Here is a 22147-nt window from a genome sequence, read left to right as displayed (position 1 = left end):
TCTCAGATTTCAATGAAGTTTTCGGCACATATCACTACGTATGCAACGTTTTACCTGAAAATATTTAGACTATTTGTTGATCCATTTTTAACTCATTTTTCACATTGCTGACAAAAAAATGTGATAATTAAGCTGGCATACCACGTAGGTCCAGTTGAGTAATAATCCATCCTCGCACAACTTCCCAAATGCAGTTCTTCCCTCCCCAGGTCCAAATTTGCACCAAGTGTGTCACATAGTGCGACACCGTTTTGTAACTCACTAATTTTCGCAACATGCTAGGTCGTTTACCAAAGTTGACAGCATTTTCTTCCCATTAACCTACTCAGCCAGCGCAGCGTCTGCCGTCGTTATCGTCCTTATCCTCTGTCGCCACGACGACATCATCATCTCAGTACAGTGCCCAATGCCCATGCCCAAACTAGTGAGCCTACGACACCACCATCAGCACTTCAGATCTCTCTGGTACACAATGACAAATGAGCCCAACAGCCAGCACCATGGAGTAGGAGTAGGGGGTACCCATAGTTAGGCGACTCTCACCAGCATCTGCTGCTGCAGCATCATCATCATCATCGTCACCATCATCCTCTTGCGCCACGTCAAGTAGGCTTTTGTTGTGAATCCCTCTCTACCTTGTAGGTGGTGAGTACTTTCTACTACCCGACTGCCTTTCCAACTTTATGGACGAAATTCATTATTTCACGATGTCGTGGTATAGTTCTTCTTCGATGGCATTTGCAGTAGGTTTCCGAGAGTGCGGTAAAGTTGTGCTTACGAAGCTGTTAAAAAAAGTTTACAATCCACGTAAAAAACAGAAACACATATTCGATGAACTACTTAAAATTCGAAATGCGAAAAAAAAATCCACGTACTCCGGTGGGACTAGAACCCACGACTTCCAATTCGCTAGACGGGCGCATCTATTCCTCCAAGCTAGAGTGCCTAGATTGTTTCCGTTCCCACTGAAGGCATAGAACTGAACTCGATTCCACTATCGCACATTTTTTTTTGCATCTACTCACAAACCAAATCTTCCTCGTGCGGGATTAGATATATTTCACACACATCTGCTGCATGAGCTTAGCCAGAGGAAGACAGGGGAAGGGGGGCATGCCAGGGATTCCCAAAGCAATTTTACCATAGATCCTTGTTACTTACCTTACCGATCAGGCTAAGGCCGGGGTGGTCTCTGCTGTACATAGTAGCCGTCTCCATTCCACTCGGTCCATGGCTGTTTGTCTCCAGTTCCGCACTTTACGTAGGGTCCGCAGATCGTCCTCCACTTGGTCGACCCACCTAGCTCGCGGCGCACCACGTCTTCTTGTACCGGTCGGATGACTCTCGAGAACCATTTTAGTCTGGTTGCTATCCGACATCCTGATGACGTGACCCGCCCACCGTAGCCTCCCGATTTTCGCGGTATGGACGATGGTTGGTTCTCTCAGCAGCTGATGCAGCTCGTGGTTCATTCGCCTTCGGCAAAAGGTTATTGCAACCATAACAAATTGCAAATGCTCCATAGAAAATCAAAAAGCGTTCCATAAAGAATGAACATATGTTCCATGAAAATATGCAATGTTACCCATAAATAATTGAAAACGTTCCATACTTTATAAAAAACGTACCGGTAAAACATAAAATTTTCTCATTAAAAGTGAAATTTTGCACCAATAAATAATACTGAAATGCTCCATAATAAAATACAAATGCTCCATAGAAAAATGCAAACGCTCCATAAAAATTAAAATTGTACCCATAGAAAATTGAATATTGCTCCATAGAAAAATCAAATTGCACCATAAAAAATTGAAATTGCACCATAGAATATAGACAAATGCTCCATAAGTATTATCAAACTGCACCACATAAAATACAATTTGCTCCATAAAAAATTGAAAACTCTCCATAACTTTAAACATTTGCACCACTAAAGCAGAGCAATGTAAAGCAATTCAGCCCTGTCGAATTAAATCATGAGAATATGCTATCTATGGAGGATTTTCAATTTTCCATGGAGCAATTCATATTTTCTATGGTGCAGTTTGATAATACTTATGGAGAATTCATCTTTTTTCTATGGTGCAATTTCAATTTTTTATGGTGCATTTTAATTTTTCTATGGAGCAATATTCAATTTTCTATGGGTACAATTTTAATTTTTTATGGATCATTTGCATTTTTCAATGGAGCATTTGTATTTTATTATGGAGCATTTCAGTATTATTTATTGGTGCAAAATTTCACTTTTAATGAGAAAATTTTATGTTTTACCGGTACATTTTTTATAAAGTATGGAACGCTTTCAATTATTTATAGGTAACATTGCATATTTTCATGGAACATATGTTCATTCTTTATGGAACGCTTTTTGATTTTCTATGGAGCGTTTCTATTTGTTTATGGGTGCAATAAATAGGCTGCCATTCGCCTTCTCCAAGTGCAGTCTTCCATTTGCGCTGCGCCGTAGATGGTACGCAACACCTTCCGTTCGAAAACTCCAAGGGCGCGTTGGTCCTCTACACGTAGGGTCCATGTTTCGTGTCCATAGAGGACTACCGGTCTAATCTGCGTTTTGTAGATAGTTAACTTCGTATGACGGTGAACTTTGTTCGATTGTAGAGTTCTGTGGAGTCCAAAGTAAGCTCAATTTCCTGCCACAATGCGTCTCTGAATTTCTCTGGTGTCGTTGTCGGCGGTCACTAGTGAGCCCAAGTACACGAATTCTTCAACCGCCTCGATTTCATCACCGTCGATATAAATTTCGGGTGGCGGGCGCGCTGATTCCTCCCTGGAACCCTTTGCCATCATGTACTTTGTCTTCGACACATTAATGACTTATCCGATTCACCTGGCTTCACTCTTTAGTCAGATGTACGTTTCCGCCATCGTCTCAAATTTACGAGCTATACTATCAATATCATCGGCGAAACCAAGCAGCTGAACGGACTTCGTGAAAATCGCCCCGCTCGTGTTTATCTCCGCTCTCTTTATTACACCTTCTAACTAGAGTGTCCATTTCCCGGCCAATTTTCATGTCCCGGGATTCGGGACAAAATACTTAGCTAATCCCGGGAAATCCCGGGATCCCGGGATTTTTTAAAATTTCAATAAAACCCAGAAAATTGATTTGTTTAGCTTTTGTGCAGTTGAAATATTCATTTTTTAAGTTATGGTTATTTCTTTATCCATCACAAGAAGTATTATAAAATGTCTATACAATGTACTGCACTACTACTTGATGTACAAATGTCAATAACGAAATACATATAAAAGTATCAACGTTATGTTCGCCAAGAACAGTCTGTTTTCAACTATTTAGTAGTTAATTTATTGCAAGTAATTTTCTACCGATATCTAATAGTTTAAGAGAAATAATTATCATAATCTGTATTATATCGCTACGGAAGATGTTTGTATTGCAAATGTATCGTAAAAATCGCACTTCAATATAACTTTAAAGTACCTTTTGAACTCTTAGTTTCCGAATATTTCAATACAAAAGGTTGGACTCTTTTTGCAATTGCGGTTTTCCATAATTTTAAAACTTTTGTACTTGTTATTGAGATTCATTAATTCTCTTCTGAAAAATTCAAATTATTTACATAATATAGTAAAAGCTTGGTCTCAGATTTGTTCTTGCTGCTACTGAATAAACCAATAAATAGAAAAAGATTAATGAAAAGCATAACATGATACCAAGTTTATCATGAATGATTGATTTTTTTTTAAGTATGACCTAGTGTCCAAAGCCCGATGGTGGTGTGTGAGAAAACCGCTCATATTTCGAAAGTGAAAATGGCCAGATAAAGTTTTTGCCTTGATATTTGGCAGTTTATCTACATATTGTCTTCATCCCGGGATTCCCGGGATTGTCGGGATTTCTGAAATGATATCCCGGGATTCGGGAAATCCCGAAATCACTCAAATCCCGGGAATTCTTGTCCCGGGATGTCCCGGGAAGGACACTCTACTTCTAACGCAATGTTGAACAGCAAGCATGAAAGACCATCACCTTGCCGTAACCCTCTGCGAGATTCGAAGGGACTCGAGAGTGTCCCTGATACTCGAACTACGCACATCACTCGATCCATCGTCACCTTGATTAATCGTATCAGTTTATCCGGGAATCCGCATTCGTGCATAATCTGCCATAGGTGTTCTAGATAGATTGTATCATACGCCGATTTGAAATCGATGAACAAGTGATGTGTGGGCACGTTGTATTCGCGGCATTTCTGCAACACCTGGCGGATGGCGAACATCTGGTCCGTTGTAGCGCGTTCACCCATAAATCCAGTATGATATTGCACCACGAATTCTCTTGCAATCGGTGATAGACGGTGGCATAAAATTTGAGAGAGTATCTTGTAGGCAGCGTACAGTAGTGTGATCGCGCGGTAGTTCCCGCAATCCAACTTGTCGCTATTTTTGTAGATGGGACACATGATACATTCCATCCATTCCTCCGGTAATACTTCCTCCTCCCAAATCTTGGTAATGACCTAGTGTAGTGCTCTCACCAGTGCTTGTCCCCCGTATTTTAGAAGCTCGCTTAGAAGTTGATCTGCTCCAGCGGCTTTGTTGTTTTTCAACCGATCAACCTCCTCCTCAATCTCTTGGAGGTCAGGGGCCGCAAGTCTTTCGTCCTGGGCACATACTCCTAGATCTGTTACCACGCCACCTTCAGTGCTTGCAACGTCGCCATTGAGGTGCTCATCGTAATGCTGCCGCCACCTCTCGACCACCTCTCGACCACCTCACGCTCGCTCGTAAGAATATTCCCGTGATTATCTCTGCACATGTCGGCTTGTGGCACAAAGCCTCTGCGCGAGCGGTTCAGCTTCTCGTGTGTCCTTAGCGCGGTTAAGTTCTTTCAACACTTTGAAATCTCGTTCTTCTTGCTGGCGCTTCTTCATCCGGAAGACTGAGTTCTGCTTGTTCCGCGCTTGTCTATAACGTACCTCATTTGCCCTCGTACGGTGTTGCAACATTCTAGCCCAAGCTGCATTCTTCTCGTTTTTCAACTGTTCACATTCGCCGTCATACCAGTCGATTCTGTGATTCGGAGTCGCGAAGCCTAGTGCTGCAGCCGAGGTACTATCTATGGTGGAACGGATGTCCGTCCAGCCATCTTGAAGTGTAGCTGCGCCAAGCTGCTCTTCCGTTGGTAAAGCTAACTACTAACTGCTGCGTGTAGTCTTGAGCCGCTTCTACGTTACGCAGCTGCTTGATGTTGAGTCGCGGCGTTCGTTGTACACATACATTCATACAGACACTATCTCAATTGGTCGAACTGAGTTGATTGGTATATGTGATTTGACCCTCCGAGTCTTTTATCAAAAATTCGTTTTTTCGAGTGCACTTTGGTGTACGAGACAGTCAAAACATATGAAATAACTCACTGATGGTTGTGACGACCATTGTAAAATTTTACTGAAGTCAGAGAAATGATCTAAGTGTTCAATTCACAGATTAAACACCCAGGTAGCAACTGCAACATTTTGGAAAAAGTGGTCATCAATTCTATGGTTTCAATGAGTTGCACTTAAAGCACATGCAGCTTTCATCTTGTCAGTTGAATCACTCACTCTCCTAAACAATCACGAGAAAGAGAAGGATGAAAGAGAGGGCACAGGTCCCCTCTTGTATCCCGTTCTTTCTCGTGTTTGTGTAGGAGAATGAGTAAGAAAAAGAAAAAGCTAGCTACGCCAATGATGGCAAACGTGAGAAAAAACGAGACAAAACACGTTTGTTTATACTTCTTCACGAACTTGATGACATATATAAATTGGATTTCCCATTGGAGTGAGTGCATTTTTGCTGCCGTCAGACCCAATGATTTCTTCCCTGGGTTATGGTTGTGATTTCGAAGAGGAAGAAAGGTAGAGTGCTTGTGTGAGACTGAAAAGGTAAGATATTCGGTATGGTAGTTGAGTTCGAACCTTTGAAGAGTGTGGGAGTCACAGACCGCACGTAGCCAGTGGGTTGAAAAGTTGACAAACCAAATAGAAAGGAAGAGTGGAGGTGGAAGTGGACAAGATTCTTGCAAACACTGTAGGAAAAAAAATTTCAATACATATGAGGATTTTCCCCAAGCTCAACTAATATTTTAGGCGTAAATGATTGTTTGGATAAACACGGCTCTGGAACCATTTTGACACTGAAGAGTCGTCTCCACCACCAGAGCTTTCACCTGCACATAAACGTGTCATAAAACAAAAACAAAAAATAGAAATGTTTCGGAAAATCTTTTAGAAATTCTTCCTAGCATTTCTTTAGTTTTTTTTTAAGAATTACCCCACAAATTCCTCCTGAAATTCATCTGTAGGCTATTTGAAAAATCTATCAATTTTACACGAATTAAATAAGACATTTAATTCGTTATTCTTCAGAAATGTCCGAAAAGTTTATTCAGAATACTTTGCATGTATTGCTTCAGAAATTATGCCATTAATTTTTCAAGGCATCCCTTAGAAGTTCTTTCAAAAAATCCTTAAAAGACTCCTCTAGAGAATTATCGAAGGATTAACTGAAAAACCATGTAAAGATATCTTGAGAAATTCTCTTCAAAGTTTTCTAGAGAACACCAGAAATTAATTTAGGATGTTTTTAAACTTTCCCAGGATTCCTTTCGATGTTGCTCCATGGATTTCTCCAGAAAATCCTCCAGGAATTTCTTTCGGAAAATTTTTAACGGATGTACTTTGAAAGTTTTTTTACAATATCTTCCATGGAATGCCTTTGGCTTTCTCCTATAATTGCCTTCAAAATTTTTAATAGAGGATCCATCATTTTTTTTGTTCCTCTTGGTAAGTTTCTATGGGATTCCTTCAAATAGTTCAGATTTTTTTTTTGTTAAAACAATCTGTACAAAAAAAATCTTCTACAGACTCCTGCCAAAATTATTACAATGATTCCTTCAGAAATTCTTCTGGGAATTCTTTCAGAAATATCCCTGGTCCAAGGATTCCAAGTCGATGGAAATCTTCTACGAATTTCTTCTTACTTTAATCCATGAATTCATTCAGATTACTCCAGAAATTCGGTCGATAAATCCAACAAAGTTTCTGTCAGAAACTCTTCCGGCGGTTTTTTTTTATTTTTTTCCAAAATTTCGTTAAGAAATTTCATTGTTATCCCACATAAATTTCTCAAGAAATTTCTCCAAAAATATTTCTAGGTTGATATTTATGAGTTCCTTCTGAAACACCAGAATTTACTTGAAAAATTCTTCTAGGATTCATCGGAAATTTCTCCAGGACTTTTTTCAGAATTTTCCACAGAGATTCCTGTCGACATTTTTTCAAAGATTCTATTGATTCTATTAATTCTATTTTTTTCTCCAAAAAACAAACATTTTTTAAGAGATTCCTTCAGAAATTCAGAAAGGTATTTCTTCAAGAAGTCCACCATAGATGTGTTCAGGAATTGTAATTCATCGAATGTTCCCGCAAGAATGTGTCCAGGAATTTCTTCAAGGATTCATCCAAAGAATCCTGCAGGCGTTCATAGAGAGCTTTCTTGAGGATTTCATCTTAGGACAACTCTAATAAATTCTCCCCGGATTTTCTAAAAAAATATTTTTTTTATAATTTATTTTTATTTGTTGAATAAGTTAATTCTTAACATATTCAAAAATATTTCCTAGTAATTTCTACGAAAACTCCTTCACAAATATCTCAAGAGTTTTTTTTTCAACGATCTTTACTGACGCTTGTCTATGCGTTCATTGACAGTTTTTTTAATGTTCATTTTTTTTCGGGAAAAATATATTGAAATCTCTCCATGATTGTTATTATAGTATTTCTCCAGGGATTTGTCTAGAAATAACTTAACATTTTTTTTCCGGGATTCCACCAGGGGTCCTGTGGTCATTTTCCCAGAAGTTCTTAGGAACTCCTTCTGAGTTTCTTTCAAGAATTCCCCTGGGATTTCTTCAGATATTTCTCTGGAGATTCATTCAAAAGTGCTTCCTAAGATTTCTGCTGAAATTCCTTCCCGGATTCTTTCAGATGTTCTAGCTGGGAGTCCTTTTGAAATTCCTTTGAAGAGATATCTTTATCTCCAGAGGCTTTCTCTGACATTTCTTTAAAGATTCTTCCATGGAGTTTTTTTTTTCAAAAATTCTTCTACAAATTTCAATACAAGTTCTACAGGGATTTCATTGAAAATTCTTTCCAGGGTTTCCTACTAGAACTCAGTATTTTTAATGGGAAATGCTAAACAAATTGCTGGAAATATCTGTTGAGTAGTTTCTGAATAATTTCTATTAAAATGTCTGCGAATTTAGCAGAGAAAAATTCTGGAGAAATCAAAGAAAAAACACAAAAAAAATCTGAGGGATCCTTGCAAGGTTTTTTTTGAAGAAATCCTTGGAAGAACTCCTGAAAATTTCTATGGAATAAACTGTGGAGTAATTTCTGCAGGAGTTGTTGAGAGAACCCTTGGAAACTTAATCCGAAAAGAATACCTAAAGGAAGGTTCTAATAAACCCAAGGAAATACCTGGAGAATACTATGGAAACTATAGAAGAAACCTCTGGAGGAACTTGCAGTATAATCTCTAAACAATTTTTCTAGAGGAATTTTCGAATAAATGCCTAAGAAACTCCAGACTAAATAATAATAATAATAAATAGTAATACTTCTGGAGAGATTCAAGCAGTAATTTCTAAAGCTAGTTTCTGGAAAATATCTAAATTTATAAACAAAACGCTAGAGGAAATGGTGAAAAAACTCCAAAACTTTGTGAAAAATATCCTCTGGAACTGCAGCTTCTGTAGAAACGTTTGGAAGGATTCTTGGAGTAACCTCTGATGATATTCCCAGGAAAATTTCTTGAGAAATCTCAAAGAAAAACTTTTGGAAAAAATCTGACAACTTTTTTTTGGAGGAATTCCTTTATAATTGTTTGCAGAAATACATGAAGAAATACAAGCAAGAGCTTGCAGGAATTTCCTTAGGAATCCTTTATGCAGTCTCTGAAAGAATATCGGAAGGAATTTTTGAGGAAACACGTGGACCAGTTTCAAGATGAATCTTTTGATTTTTTTTTTTAGAAAAACACTTGTAGAAGTTCCAATACAAATTCCTGGGGGAATCGCTAAAATAATCTCCGGAGGAATCCCATGAGAATTTTTCAAAGAAATGCGTGGCCAGGGGCGCTTTTTGAAAGAATTCTAAGGGGAATCTTTAGAGAAATTCTTGCTGAAATCATTCTAAGTGGTGCTGCGAGAATCCTTTCTCTGTGAACATTCCAGAATATTTTGAAATAAGCCCTGAGAAACCCCAAGAAATTTTTGACGGTGTCTTTGGACGAAATCCTGAAGATTTTTTTTTAAAAATTGCTCAATTCAATCTTTTTCTTCTTCTTCTTCTTCTTTATGGCTCTACGTCCGCACTGGGGCTTGGACTGCCTCGCTCCAACTTAGTGTTCTTTGAGCGCTTCCACAGTTTTAATTGAAGGGCTTTCTTTGCCTGCCATTACATGAATTTGTATCTTGTGAGGCACGTACAATGATACATTATGCCCAGGGAGTCGAGAAAGCTATTAAGCTTATTACAAGTGAGCAAAAACAGAATAATAAAATGCACTGTTGTTTGGAGCTTGCTTCTTGAGATTGGTGCGTCTGAAGTTCTGATGCACTTTTGAAGCGGGATTTTAAGACGTTTGTCCTTAATGGAATTAAAAGGAACATAACGTAACCCGATTTTCTATTTCTTACCTGCATATCGTATTACTCCAAGAATAACTGCACCAAACTTCACTGCACTCACTTTAGTTTCCTCCCAAGCAAATCAACGAAGGCACAGCGTCACGCCGGCTGATGCCTGCCACTGAGAGCTGTGTGTCTATTAATATCTATTTAATATATACGATGACATTGACAAATATGTTTTTCCAGATTCCTTGCTATTTTTTCTACTAAGGGGAAAGTTTTTGCATCATCGTCTTCACTATGCTCTCTCTCAAACAGCCGTTCATCCTCACGTGTGACGTGACTTCATATATCCTCCTAGTGCCATCCGAAAGCACCGACGGACTCCGGAACCCGACAGGCCGACAGATGGTTTGTCCTGCTTTTAGGATGTCTCTGCTCCCACTCGAACCGAACGGCCATTGCATGGACGGAGCAACACAAACTTGGGTGATTTGCTTTGATTGATGGTGTTATGACCCACCACGTGGACGTGCTGCTGCTCGTGGAATATGGCATTCGAGACTTGGAAGCAAAACTTTTATCCTACTGCGAATAATAATGGGTGACCGATCGATATCGGAAACGATACTTCCTGGAACGGATTTTCCGAGCAGAACCATTGATGTCGAACTTTTTTTTTCGGGCGAAGCTTTAATCCGACTCCTCGGTATACCTTCCAGTCAATGAAACGTCTTTCGCTTCGATAATAATTCTAGCAGCTTGGAGCACAGCACTCCTAGATGGTAATAACTTTATGCGCAGTGGTTCATTATCCACCTGTCGGCTTACACGATTCCGGGGAACCTTTCAGCTTCAGCTTTCTTTCGGGAAACTTAAACGATGTGGCATGCTCAGCATCAATTTGTTAATTGATGCTCGTCGGGGATGGATGATCCGCTTTCATAACCCGTGTTGAGCTACAGATTACCCCCATAAAGTTTGAAGGAAAACTTCGCCTCCAGCTCTCTGTCTCCGGCTTAAGCGTTTGTTGGATTGAAGTGATATCGCAATCTTCCGGTAAACATCTTCCAGGAAATACAACTTTGGATGAGATTATTTTCATAGCTGTTCTACTTGTATTCATGCTATTGATTCTCTGATTTACACTTGTATTCCCGCAAATTCATAAAATGTAATGGTTAGACACCTTTTCCTCGTTGAATAATCCGTTCAACGATGCACACAGAGCGGTTATGGAAGAGAAGACCGCAGTATGGTTGGTGATGCTGCAGCATGGAACCCGCCAGATTGAGGAACAATTCAAATAGAAAGAGAAGTGTCGCCTCCTTCTGGAGGTGTGATTGAAAGGTGGAGGCAGCACTTCGTTGAACACCTGAATAGCGTGTAGAGCGTAAGCACGGAAGACCAATCAAGCAAAGGCAATCCCTACGCCAGTAGAGTACGGAAATAAACCAACTCTCACGCAGAGGGATGTTAAAGTTGGCATTCACCAGCTCAAAACCAATAAAGCAGCTGGAATGGATGGTATCGCAGCTGAACTCATCAAAATGGGCTCACCCTGCCTGCACCGGGTAATTGTCAGGATCTGGGAATCCGAACGGCTATCGGAGGAGCTGTCATCCCGTCTGAGATGTTTACAATAACTCCTGCTCTGCCACTGGCACTGTTCTGCATACACTACACATATTACACCATACCATACTCAAAACAAAGATGAGCCTACAGGCGCCATAAGGGCAACACCTCAAACATCATCCAATTGGCACGCACTAGTGGTGTTTGTTTACCTTCTTCCCTCTGAATCTATAGAAAGTAAACATACCAAAACGGAGGATTGGACAGTAAGGGTCAACCTATCCGTTGTTTGCCATTCTCTGTTTACCCGTACCGTTCACAATTTCGAACCCCGGAAGGGACGAAGGGCCAGTAGGTAAAGAAACAACAACACCATCAATCATCATTCGTAATTGACACCTCCTCTGCTCTCAGTTCTCACAGTACGATGGGAAAGGGACACAGGCGATGATTTGTTGACACGACGCCGGAAACGGGATCCAATTGACCAAGTGGTGAAATGGTGAATGGCAATACCGTTGGTAGTTCGGGTGCGTGTGTGGGTGTGTCTTCCGGATTGATTTATTTGACGTTCTAATAATAACAACTTCCAAAAGCGGATCATCGATTACTAATGGCTTTATACAGGACAGCCGTATTATACTTGTAGTAAAAGTAGCAGATTATCTGAAAAAAACTTGTAATTAGAAGACACGAAATGTTGCTAATTGACAAATTGAGAGATGAAATTTGTGAAAAAAATCGCGTTCTGGTGGGATTCGAACCCACGACTCCGTATTCGCTAGACCGGCGCTTTAACGAACTAAGCCACAGAACAGGTAATGGTTCTGCGGAATAGAAAGCCACCAGCAAAACAAACTGCCTGGTGGCTAGGTATGCGGAGTGCGAGAGTAAGTCTCGGCTTCATATAAATAATTCGCTCGCACTTGTCGTTAGTGGGCACAAACAGGAGTATGTTGTGGATTGGCATCTAAGCCGAAAAGAGAGATGAGTTTGTGAAATAGGAGTGTTCACGGTGCGGCTTCGGAGTCAGTTTGGCTTTCTATTCCGCAGAACCATTACCTGTTCTGTGGCTTAGTTAGTTAAAGCGCCGGTCTAGCGAATACGGAGTCGTGGGTTCGAATCCCACCAGAACGCGATTTTTTTCACAAATTTCATCTCTCAATTTGTCAATTAGCAACATTTCGTGCCTTCTAATTACAAGTTTTTCCAGTATGTTTCAGACATACCAGCAAACCTGGTAATATGCCAGTAAAATGGGCAATATGTATCATTGTAGCAGATTATCCCTTTTTTTCGTAATTTTTAGTAACGTTTTCATTTTACAACTTCATCGATCGAGGTGTGTTTCAACCAATTTAACCTTCCCAGCATTTTAGGTTTGGTGCATCACGCTGATGCATAACTCGATCAGCGACCCTGTCTGGGTCATATTGACCCCAACATCTTACAAGGGTTAATAAACTTAATGTTTTGAACTTTATAGATTTCATTCTGGAACATCCCTTTACTTCGATTCTTTTTTCAATGGACTTTGTATAGATGGTATAGTGCTCACTCTGCTTGAACTTTTCGTACAGGAAGTACCTAGCACAGGTACAGTACTTGCAGAGGTTTTGAGAACCGCCATAAAATCGATTAGCTTTTATTTTGGTTTTATGATAGTTTTAAGAATCTCTTCTAGTCTATTTGACTAAAAAATGTTGCTTGGGTACAACACTACCGCCACTTAGTGAATGAAACTCGGACTTAAATAGTTTTCAATGTGAAAGTTGCTGAAAAGCAACTTTGCCGAAGACAGTATGGGAGGATAGCAACATTTTCAAGTCAAATAGATTCGAGGAGGTTATAAATACCATAATAAAGCCAAAATAAAATCATCGTGGTTTTATGATGGTTTTCGAAACCTTCTGATAGAAAACTGGTCATCAGAAACCCAAAATGATTCAACGCAAGCTATACTACTTTAAGACCAAACGCTGCGTACTGAGTGAATCTCTAACTAAATTATGTTCCATGTGAAAGCTCTTAGTATTCTGAGCAACTTTGCCAAAATCAGTGTCCTATCCAGTGGTCCAGAACACGAGATATTCCACAATCACTGGCAAAATGTAATACCATCACACATATCAGGAAAAGATCTCTTTTATATTCCAATGACATCTTGTCCTTCTAAATATAAATTGCACTCCTATATGTGTCAAAGTTACCTTTGTGAGTATTGCCTTTTTTGATTAGAGCTTCTTCAGATGTGTTCCCAAAGAAAAAGAAATATTTCAAAAAAGTCTTCGGAAATTTCTGCAAGGATTTCTCAGATTTTTGGCCAGCGATTCTTTCTGAAACTAGATATTTTTCCCTAATTGGTTCCGACTGTTTTTGGTGTATTTTTAGGTTTATTGGCTTTTCAGTCCGATTGTGAGACCAGAAAAAACCTTATGTTCGCTTATTCCGACGTTTCGATCCCACAATCGGACTGAAAAGCCAAAAAAAAAAGATGCGATTTTCATATTTTTTTCAAGGGGTTCCTTTATTAAATCCTAAAGAGATAGTTAAGAATTTTTTTAGATGGGTTTCAGATAATCTTCCATGGTTTGGTCCAGAAATTCTTTCAGAGATTCTTTCAGAAATTCACATTTCTACATATTTATTCAATTTCATTCCTTTACAAAATCCATAAGACACTTTTTTCAGAAATTCTGGAGTTCATGGATTTTTTCAGAACCTTCTGCAGAAGGTCATGGGTTCAATCCCTGGCCCGTCCCTTTCCCCCTACTTTGTATCTTTCTATCTACTTTCTCTCTCACTCTTCTTTACATATACAACTAATGTATATGTTCATAGCTATCGCTAGAACCAGAAACGAATTGAAAAATTCGTTTCCTTTCCTTCCAACTTCCACAGCACAGTGTATATTACGCCTACAAGTTATACAATCAAAGCGAACTGTGTCACTTGACTTCCATTCACCACACAATCTATCACCTTACGAACACTATAAATAACTCTTATCCATGGATCGCATCACCGACCCAACGGTGACTCCCAGATCTCCCATTCTTTCCGTCTAACAAATACAACAGTCCGTGCTGGTTATGGGGATGCAGAGGTAATCTCGGTCTCTAGTAGCAACAACCACTGCACTCTAAAAATTCCTTCACCTTCCCAGCTGACTATAAGGACTTGGCCGGCGCCATTATTGATAAAAAATGTACGAGCTGCTCAAGTTACACTTTTAGAATAAGTGGAGTGTCCCTGCCACTTATTCAGTTGGATCTCAGTGCAATTGGTACCAATTCAGATCAATCACGGAGAAGCAACCATTGACATGTACAGTCTAAAACCCTCCGGTGATTCCTTCAGAAAATCTTCCAAGGAATTATCAAGAACCTCTGCTGCGATGCTTTCGAAGATTGCTCTGAGAAATCCTTCAGAAATTCTTCCTTTGATTACTTTAGAATATTTTTCTTACTTTTGAATGTTCTCTAATTTTTTCTAGAGATTATCCCAGAAATAAATTCAGCAACTTTTTTTTAATAAAACCTTCCCTGGATTCCTTCTAATATTGCTCCGTGGATTCCTTTAGAAAACCCTCCAGAAATTTCTTCCGGAAAGTCTTTTACGGATCCCTTTTGAATGTTCCTTAGAACATATTTCTATTTTTTTTTGTTATTTTGATATTATTTTGTACCGCATTAGAATCTGCTCTGGCATTTCCTACGGAATTTTCGTTAGGGAATCATCCTAAAATGTTATTGAAAATTCCCTAAGAAAAGTTTCCATGGGTATCCTTATAAAATTCTCCATAGATTTTTTCTCAGGAGTCCATACAGAAATTATTTCAGGAAATCATTCCTTCAGAAATCATTTCAGCAATTATTTGAAAAATTCTAAGGTTTCTCCAGAATTTTCCCAAAGATTACTTTAGACAACTTTCAAGGAAATTTATCCTGGGATACTTTCAACATTCCCCTGAAAATTGCTCGAAAATTTTCTTATAAGACTCTATGGTTATTTTTTTCCAAAATTTATTCATGAACTCATTCAGAGTTTATTCCAATATTCTCTCTTTAAATTTCTCAGGAATTCTTCTAGGTAGATTTCGACGGCTTCCTTCTGATACTTTAAAAATTCTTCATGGGATTTGTCTAAATAACTCGTCGTAAATTTCTTCAGAGATTCTATCAGAATATTTCACAGGGATATCTTGAAAACAATTTCAAAGATTCTTCAATACATTCTTCCTGTGATTTTTCAGAATATTTTCCAGATATTCCTTCAGCAATTCTTGCAGGTATTTTTTCAGAAAGTCCATCGAGGATTTTTGCAGGAATTGCTCTGGAAATTCCACTGAAAATTCCCACATGACTACACATGTTTAAGGAAAATTTCTTCAAGTATCCATTCAGAAAATCCGGCAGGAAGTCTTCAAAGAATATTGGATTACTACTTTCAGTGATTCGGACAGGAACTCCTCTAGGAATTCTTACAGGATTTCCTCCAGAATTCCTCCATGTTTTCCCAGAAATTCTTCCGGTAAAGGATAACTCCTATGATTTCTCAACGGATTATTAAAAAAAAAAACATTAAAAATATTTCCTAGGAATTTCTTGGAATTCCTGCAGAAATTTTTCACGAGTTTTTCCTATGGATCTTTGGAGAAGCATATCTATGCGTTTGTCGATGTATTCATAATTTTTTTTTTCAGAACCTCGACAACAGATTTCTCCAAGAATACTTCCAGAAAATCCTTCAAAAATGTTATTAAAGAAATTCGTCATTCCTATAAATTCTCCAAAAATTTTTATTTCTAGCAATTCCACCAAAGTGTTCTCGGGAAGTTTCTCCCGGTATTTGTTCAGGAACTTCTTTAGAAATTTATCCTGTGATCCCAATTGAAATTCCCTGGTACTTCTTTGAATGTTCCTTCAGAAACACATTCGAAAGTTCTTCCTTAGATTTCTAGAGGGATTCTGCTGCATATTTCTTCAGATAATACTACTGGAATTCCTTAAAAAAGAAAGTTTTATCTCCAGATACTTCATCAAAACTTGACAGATTTCTCTATGAAATTTTACAAAGGATTTATTTGAAAAAAAAAATCATTGAGTTGTTCAGATATTCTTAGGAAAGCTTTTTTGAAAATCTCACAGGAACTGCTTTGGAAATTTTTCCCATCGTTTCTCCCAGAACTTGTGTAAAATTGCTCTTGAAATTCCTCTAGTCATCGCTGCAAAAAATCATACAAGTTCAATCAAATATATCTCCTCGGATGTCTTTAGCGATCACTGCAGAACTGAGAACTTTCAGATATTCTGAAAATTACTAAATAATTCTTTAAGGAATTTCTTAGAAAGCCTTGGAACATCGTCTCAAGAAATACCTTAAAAATTTCTGGAGCTACATTTGTAAACCCTTGACAGAAATTTTTGTAGAAATTCCTGCAAAAATCCTGTAGAAGTTTCTGTGCAATTCCAGTATGAATGCCTTGGACAATACCTAGGAGAGTATTTTAAGAAACGCCTATCCCTTCTTGTGCATTAGGGTCATTTTTTACCCAAACAGTGTACTACGTCAGCCGAGCTGTTGCCAACGTGATACATTAGGAAGGTTAAGAATCAGAGATGGCAGATATACATATTTTTCTGTATTATACAGATTTTTGACCTTCTATACAGAAAAGATACAGAGTACAGAAAAATACAGATTTTTAAAATGTGATACAGTTTTCTCCAGAAATGATGAAATTTGAAGTTAATTTCAATAAATTTAATGAAAACTTTATAAATTGATGTCTTATTTTTAAAGAATTTATGAATGTTGTACATTTTTAAAAATGTTTTAAACAATAAATACCAGTAAACATTAAAAACCGTCAAAAAGAGTACATTTTTTTAAAGTTCCTATTGAAATCTAGGATTTTTGGTGTCTGCTATTCCCTCAAATACGGCGATACAGAAAAATCTGTATTGATACAGATTTTTGATAAAATAATCTGGCATCTCTAAGATACCCAAATTATCTTAAAAAAAATCATGAGTTACTTATTAAAGAACTCTGCAAGCTATCCAAGGAAAAATGTTTGAGTAACTTCTGGAGGAGCTTCTACAAAAATCCGTAGTATTATTTTCGAAGAAATTTTTAAAAAAATTCTGTACAAATAGCAAAAAATCCGTAGAGGCATTCCTGAAGGAACATTTTTAAAAAAGTCTGCAAAAATCGTAGACAAAGGAGCTGATGGAATTCTTCTTTTCTTATCTCAATAACGTTCTGAGGGACTTCTGGAGAATTACCTGTAGAAATCCCTGGAAGAACTCCTGGAGATACTTTTAAAGGAATTTTCTGGAAAAGTCTTATTCAATATCTGAAGGAATTTATGCACAAAAATCCCTGAACTACATAGAGAAATTCCTGACAGAAATCCTGCAGAAGCAACAAGAAACATCCTGGACGTTTTTTTTAAATACTGAATAAAATTAAAAAAAAGATATCTTGGAACTGGATATGGTAGAAACCTCTGCAACTGACATTGTTTATTTTGATGAAAAACCGACGTCAAATCATTCAGTTAAATTAAGCTATGCTTGATTTCATTTTGAAACGGTGCTTTTTTTAACTAGAGTAGCAAATCAGTTGTCGAATTATAGGGTGCCTGTACCAATTATGGCACTACCTAAGGAAAACTATTTGTACAATAATAACGAGAAGACCTAAGAATGTCAACAATATGTTAAAAGATAGTTTAGTTTCCATACTTTACAGGAAAAATATAGAAACGGAGCCAAAACTTGTTTTAGTATTTATTACAGCGTGTGCCAATGATAGGAACCCTGTACCAGTTATGGCTACATTTTTTAACTTCGGTTCCTTTTCGCACTATTTGCATGCATTCCTTATGGGATTAGCCATAACTGGTACACTATGGCGATCTTAGGTGCAAAGAAGCCGAAATTTCAAGGAAAATGATTTATTTCTACCATAATTTGAGCAAAATGTGGAGTTTAAATGAGTGCAACCATCTTTTGTGAACGTCATTTGTTGTTCACGATTTTTTTCTTATTGATTTACATCGTTAAATGGTGAAAATCAACTATGGCGAATAATTGGTACTATAGCCATAATTGGTACACTTACCCTATTGCTAGTGCATAAGTAAATTTTGTACTGAATATTTAATTCACTATTGCTTAACTATTGTATGCTTAATCAGTTGCAGCTTCTTCAGCAAATTACTCTTTTTTATGATGAGAAAAAAAAAGCTATGCCCAATTGCAAGTTAATTATTTAAAAGATACACGGGACGATGTTTCCATGAAGAATAATAGAGAATATCATCCAGAAACGATCGAAATATTTTTTTTAGAAGTTATTTCCATAGGGGCGGAGGCCTTGCAGAAGCTCCAGGAAAAGTCCTTGAAGAAACTTGAAGAAATCCACGAGTAAAACCTGGATGGATCCTCGTACGCATCTCAGGGGGTATGGCTTGAAGAAGATTTGAGAGAATTTCATGGAAGAGCTTTTGAGTTCTGGAGGAAAATCCGGTGGAATTCCAGCAAGAGATCCATCGAGAGATCCCTGCCAGAATTCTTGAATAAAACTTCAAGAACCCCGGCATGAGTCTCCGCAAGAACTCTGGCAGGAATTCCCGTAGCAACGTCAGGATGAATACCTCGAAAACTCCAGAAGGAATTTCTGAACAGAATAAAAAAAAAAACTTCAAGCAAAATACTTCATACACGTTTATTCACCACCATGTCCACATGAGCCCTAATGTGCTGCATGATGTGCTTATCTGAAATGTTAACTTTCATATATCATCGTCTCAATTTATCACCCACAACCGTCCCCGCAAAAAAGCCATAAATCCAATTTAATACATTCGCTCGATCCATCCCGCCGCCCGGTCGTCATCATCTATTTACGCGCTTAAAGCGTCCAGCTCGCTAGAACCCCGGCTGAAAAACTACCGCAAACAATTTTTAATTAAAATATATCCTATGAAAAATTGCATTTCAAAAATTTCGTCCATCCGGTCGGTCGCGCCGTTGAACGCTGAACGGGTTCGGTCGCAACTATAGTGAGTGGGAGCCTGCAGCTCGCTCTCGTATGGCGACAGGAACGAGCGAGGAAAAACTATGGTGGTGATCCCACTGCCGCACTCAGCCACCCCACCAGCATTGCATTGAGTGTCAGGGTCGCGCTGCGACGTTTTAATCCTTTTTGGAAATTTAATCCCACGCTGCCGGACAGGTCGGTCGCTGCTGCCTGGTTGCTGGCTGATGATGAGGAACGTTTGTGTTGAACCGGATACTGGAGAGCTCTCATCATCCCGTACCGAGGGCAAACCAAGCGAGGAAACTACTGGATGGTCTTAATTGTCATTCCGTCGTATAGGCGTATCATAGGCGTTAGTTTGGGTTGTGGTTTTGCAAATATGGTGACCATGAAGAATGCTGGACGATCTCTTTTGCCAAACAGCGCCATGGTGTTAAATGGATGGAACCGTTTGTTAATGTATTTTCATCTTAAAATTATGCAACACGTTTCTCATATTTTAGGGGAAAATCGAATTAATTTGTTAATAAATAATAAACAGTATGGAACGAGCTCACCATTTCTACAAATACTATCCACTTAATGCGATCTAAATGATAGTTTAGTTAATTTTACGTTGCACAATTTCACTTCAAGAGCCATAACTCCTATTTTACATTCATTTTACAACCGTAATTTTCTCAAATGAATTTCTAACGTTTCCCCTTCTTTTTATCCACTTTCAGAGATTTGTTTATTCAGCCTCTCTGTGAGCCTGTGCCTACGAACAGCCATCCTTCCCGCAGCCGTTGGACACGCTCCGTCACCATCCATCGCACGTCACAGGGCCGCCAGTCAAAAACGGCATAATAGCTGTCATTCCGGCACATGAAGCGTGTCGATATGGAGAATATATCGCTGGGATGAACACAACAAAAAACGGTCGTTCCAAAAGAGCATAATTAAAATAATATTTATGAATAGTAGAGCCAAGGGAATCGGAACCCATCGTCACAGAAGCAGGGAGGCCACCGAGTATAAGTCAAAGACCTGCTGCTCCCATAGCTCACTCTTGAAGAAGACTCCATCCAGAAGAACCGGGAAAGTGTGCCGCATGCGTGCATATGTCAGCATCCGAGATGAGATGAAAACCGAAGTGTATGGTGCAGTGTAGACAACGACGGGGCGAGGAAATAAAAACAATAAAATTAGCTTCCGACAGTGCAGTGAGTGGTGCGCCGGCGACGATCGACACGGAGGGCATGTAAACACATGAAAAAAGAAAAGATTTCGGATTTGAGTGGCGGATAAGATATAGGCGTTATGTTTGGGTAAGAAGGTTTAACGGTGAAATGTGCGGGAGGGGAGTGGTTTGTTTACTTGGCCGCTGGGTGATGGGATGGAGATGACGATTTTCATTTGTGCTCGCTATAGATCAGAAATCAGAATTTTGCGACAAATGGGTTGAAATCTCGTCTTATCAGACGGAAAATATTCACTTGTAACGGATATTCCCACAAATATATGCAGAGCCCATGTAACTGATACCGTACGGGTATTACGCAAAAACATGCTGCTGGTGAAAGGATCGGTTCCCGGTCAATGCAAGAGCTCTTTCTAATGAAAAATTACTTAACTTCCTTGGGCATTGAGTTTCCCCGAAGTTTCCTTGGCTTTTCGGGCCCGTATGAAGTTGATCACCAATATTAACTTCTTTTCCCGATCAGCCTAGATAGCTATGTAGTGTCGGTAGCGGTTAGTTCAACTGGCTAATAATAGCCTGTTCCGGTGGTAGGAGTCCACTAATCAGATAACCCCTAATTCAAGGTGTTATGCGGCTTTACGCTTACCGTGCATAGGAATGAATGGTTAGGGGGGTCTTATAAAAACCTAATCGCAAACGGAACCTGTGGAGTACCAGGGCACCCTCCACAGTATTTGCCCTTACTGTGCTAACCGGAGCAATTGCGCGGTGGACCTTGTGTTTCTCCGAGACAATCAGCTGCCCTTCTTCAATCTCATACTTGAGGCTGAATAAGGGCGGGATTATGAAGATGTTATTAATTAGTTCAAATTTTCACCTATATGGTTTCGCATTATGCGTTTTACTTAGTGTATTCTGTGTATCTTCGCCTTTGGCGCACTCAAATCGATACCGATCTGGCATTATTGTTACAGTTCTTTCTTGTGCTGTGATTGTTAACCCTCTAATACCCAAATTTTTGATTTTGATCTAAATATCATTTTTCGTCATCTAAAAACGATTTAAACATGTTTTCGAAGATGATTCTTTTTAATTCTCGATTTTGTGAATTTCGGTTTTTGATTTTTCTAATTTTTATTTTTGAACATCCCCACACTTTAATATTTTTCCTGGAAGCCTATTTGGGGTACGGATTTTTTGAGATGGAAATATTTTGAGATTTGATGATTATTGTTGAAATATTTTTATTTTAAATTTTTTTTCATGGGAAATTTTGTTTTCCGTGTAATTTTAAGGAAAATAATTTTAGAGTGTATTCGACTCCCTTAAACTATTAAACTAGGATAGAATGATTTGAGAAAAATTTAAAATATGTTAATTGTAGCGAATCAATACAGAATAAACAATGATTTCTGAAAGGTGACTAAAACATCTATTTTTCAATGATTTTTTAAAAATGTAAATACGTTTTAAAATACACCAAAAACAATTTTAAGATATACAGAACAGTCCTTAATATCAGCCAAAAATATAAAAGTTTTGATTTTTCAAAAAACAAAAATTACAAAAATGCTCATACTATACCCCGTCTAAAGGCGGGGTTGGGTATTAGAGGGTTAAGAGTTTAATCTTGCCTAGTTTGGGTAGTGGCTATGGTTAGGATAGCTCAGATC

General features: G+C 38.5%; 1 protein-coding gene across 1 annotated transcript in view; it reads left to right on the top strand.

Annotated features, from left to right (window-relative positions):
• LOC115259474 (uncharacterized) overlaps positions 1-22147 on the top strand; it is a 730118-nt gene that overhangs the window by 235803 nt on the left and 472168 nt on the right. Inside the window, exon 2 of the mRNA XM_029860055.2 lies at positions 20017-20601. The gene's annotated coding sequence lies outside the window, so the exon portion shown is untranslated. The remainder of the gene's footprint in view (positions 1-20016; positions 20602-22147) is intronic.

This window comes from Aedes albopictus, chromosome 1 (genome assembly GCF_035046485.1).
Source record: "Aedes albopictus strain Foshan chromosome 1, AalbF5, whole genome shotgun sequence".
Classification (NCBI taxonomy): Eukaryota; Metazoa; Arthropoda; class Insecta; order Diptera; family Culicidae; genus Aedes; species Aedes albopictus.
This window is presented reverse-complemented; position numbering and strand designations above follow the sequence as displayed.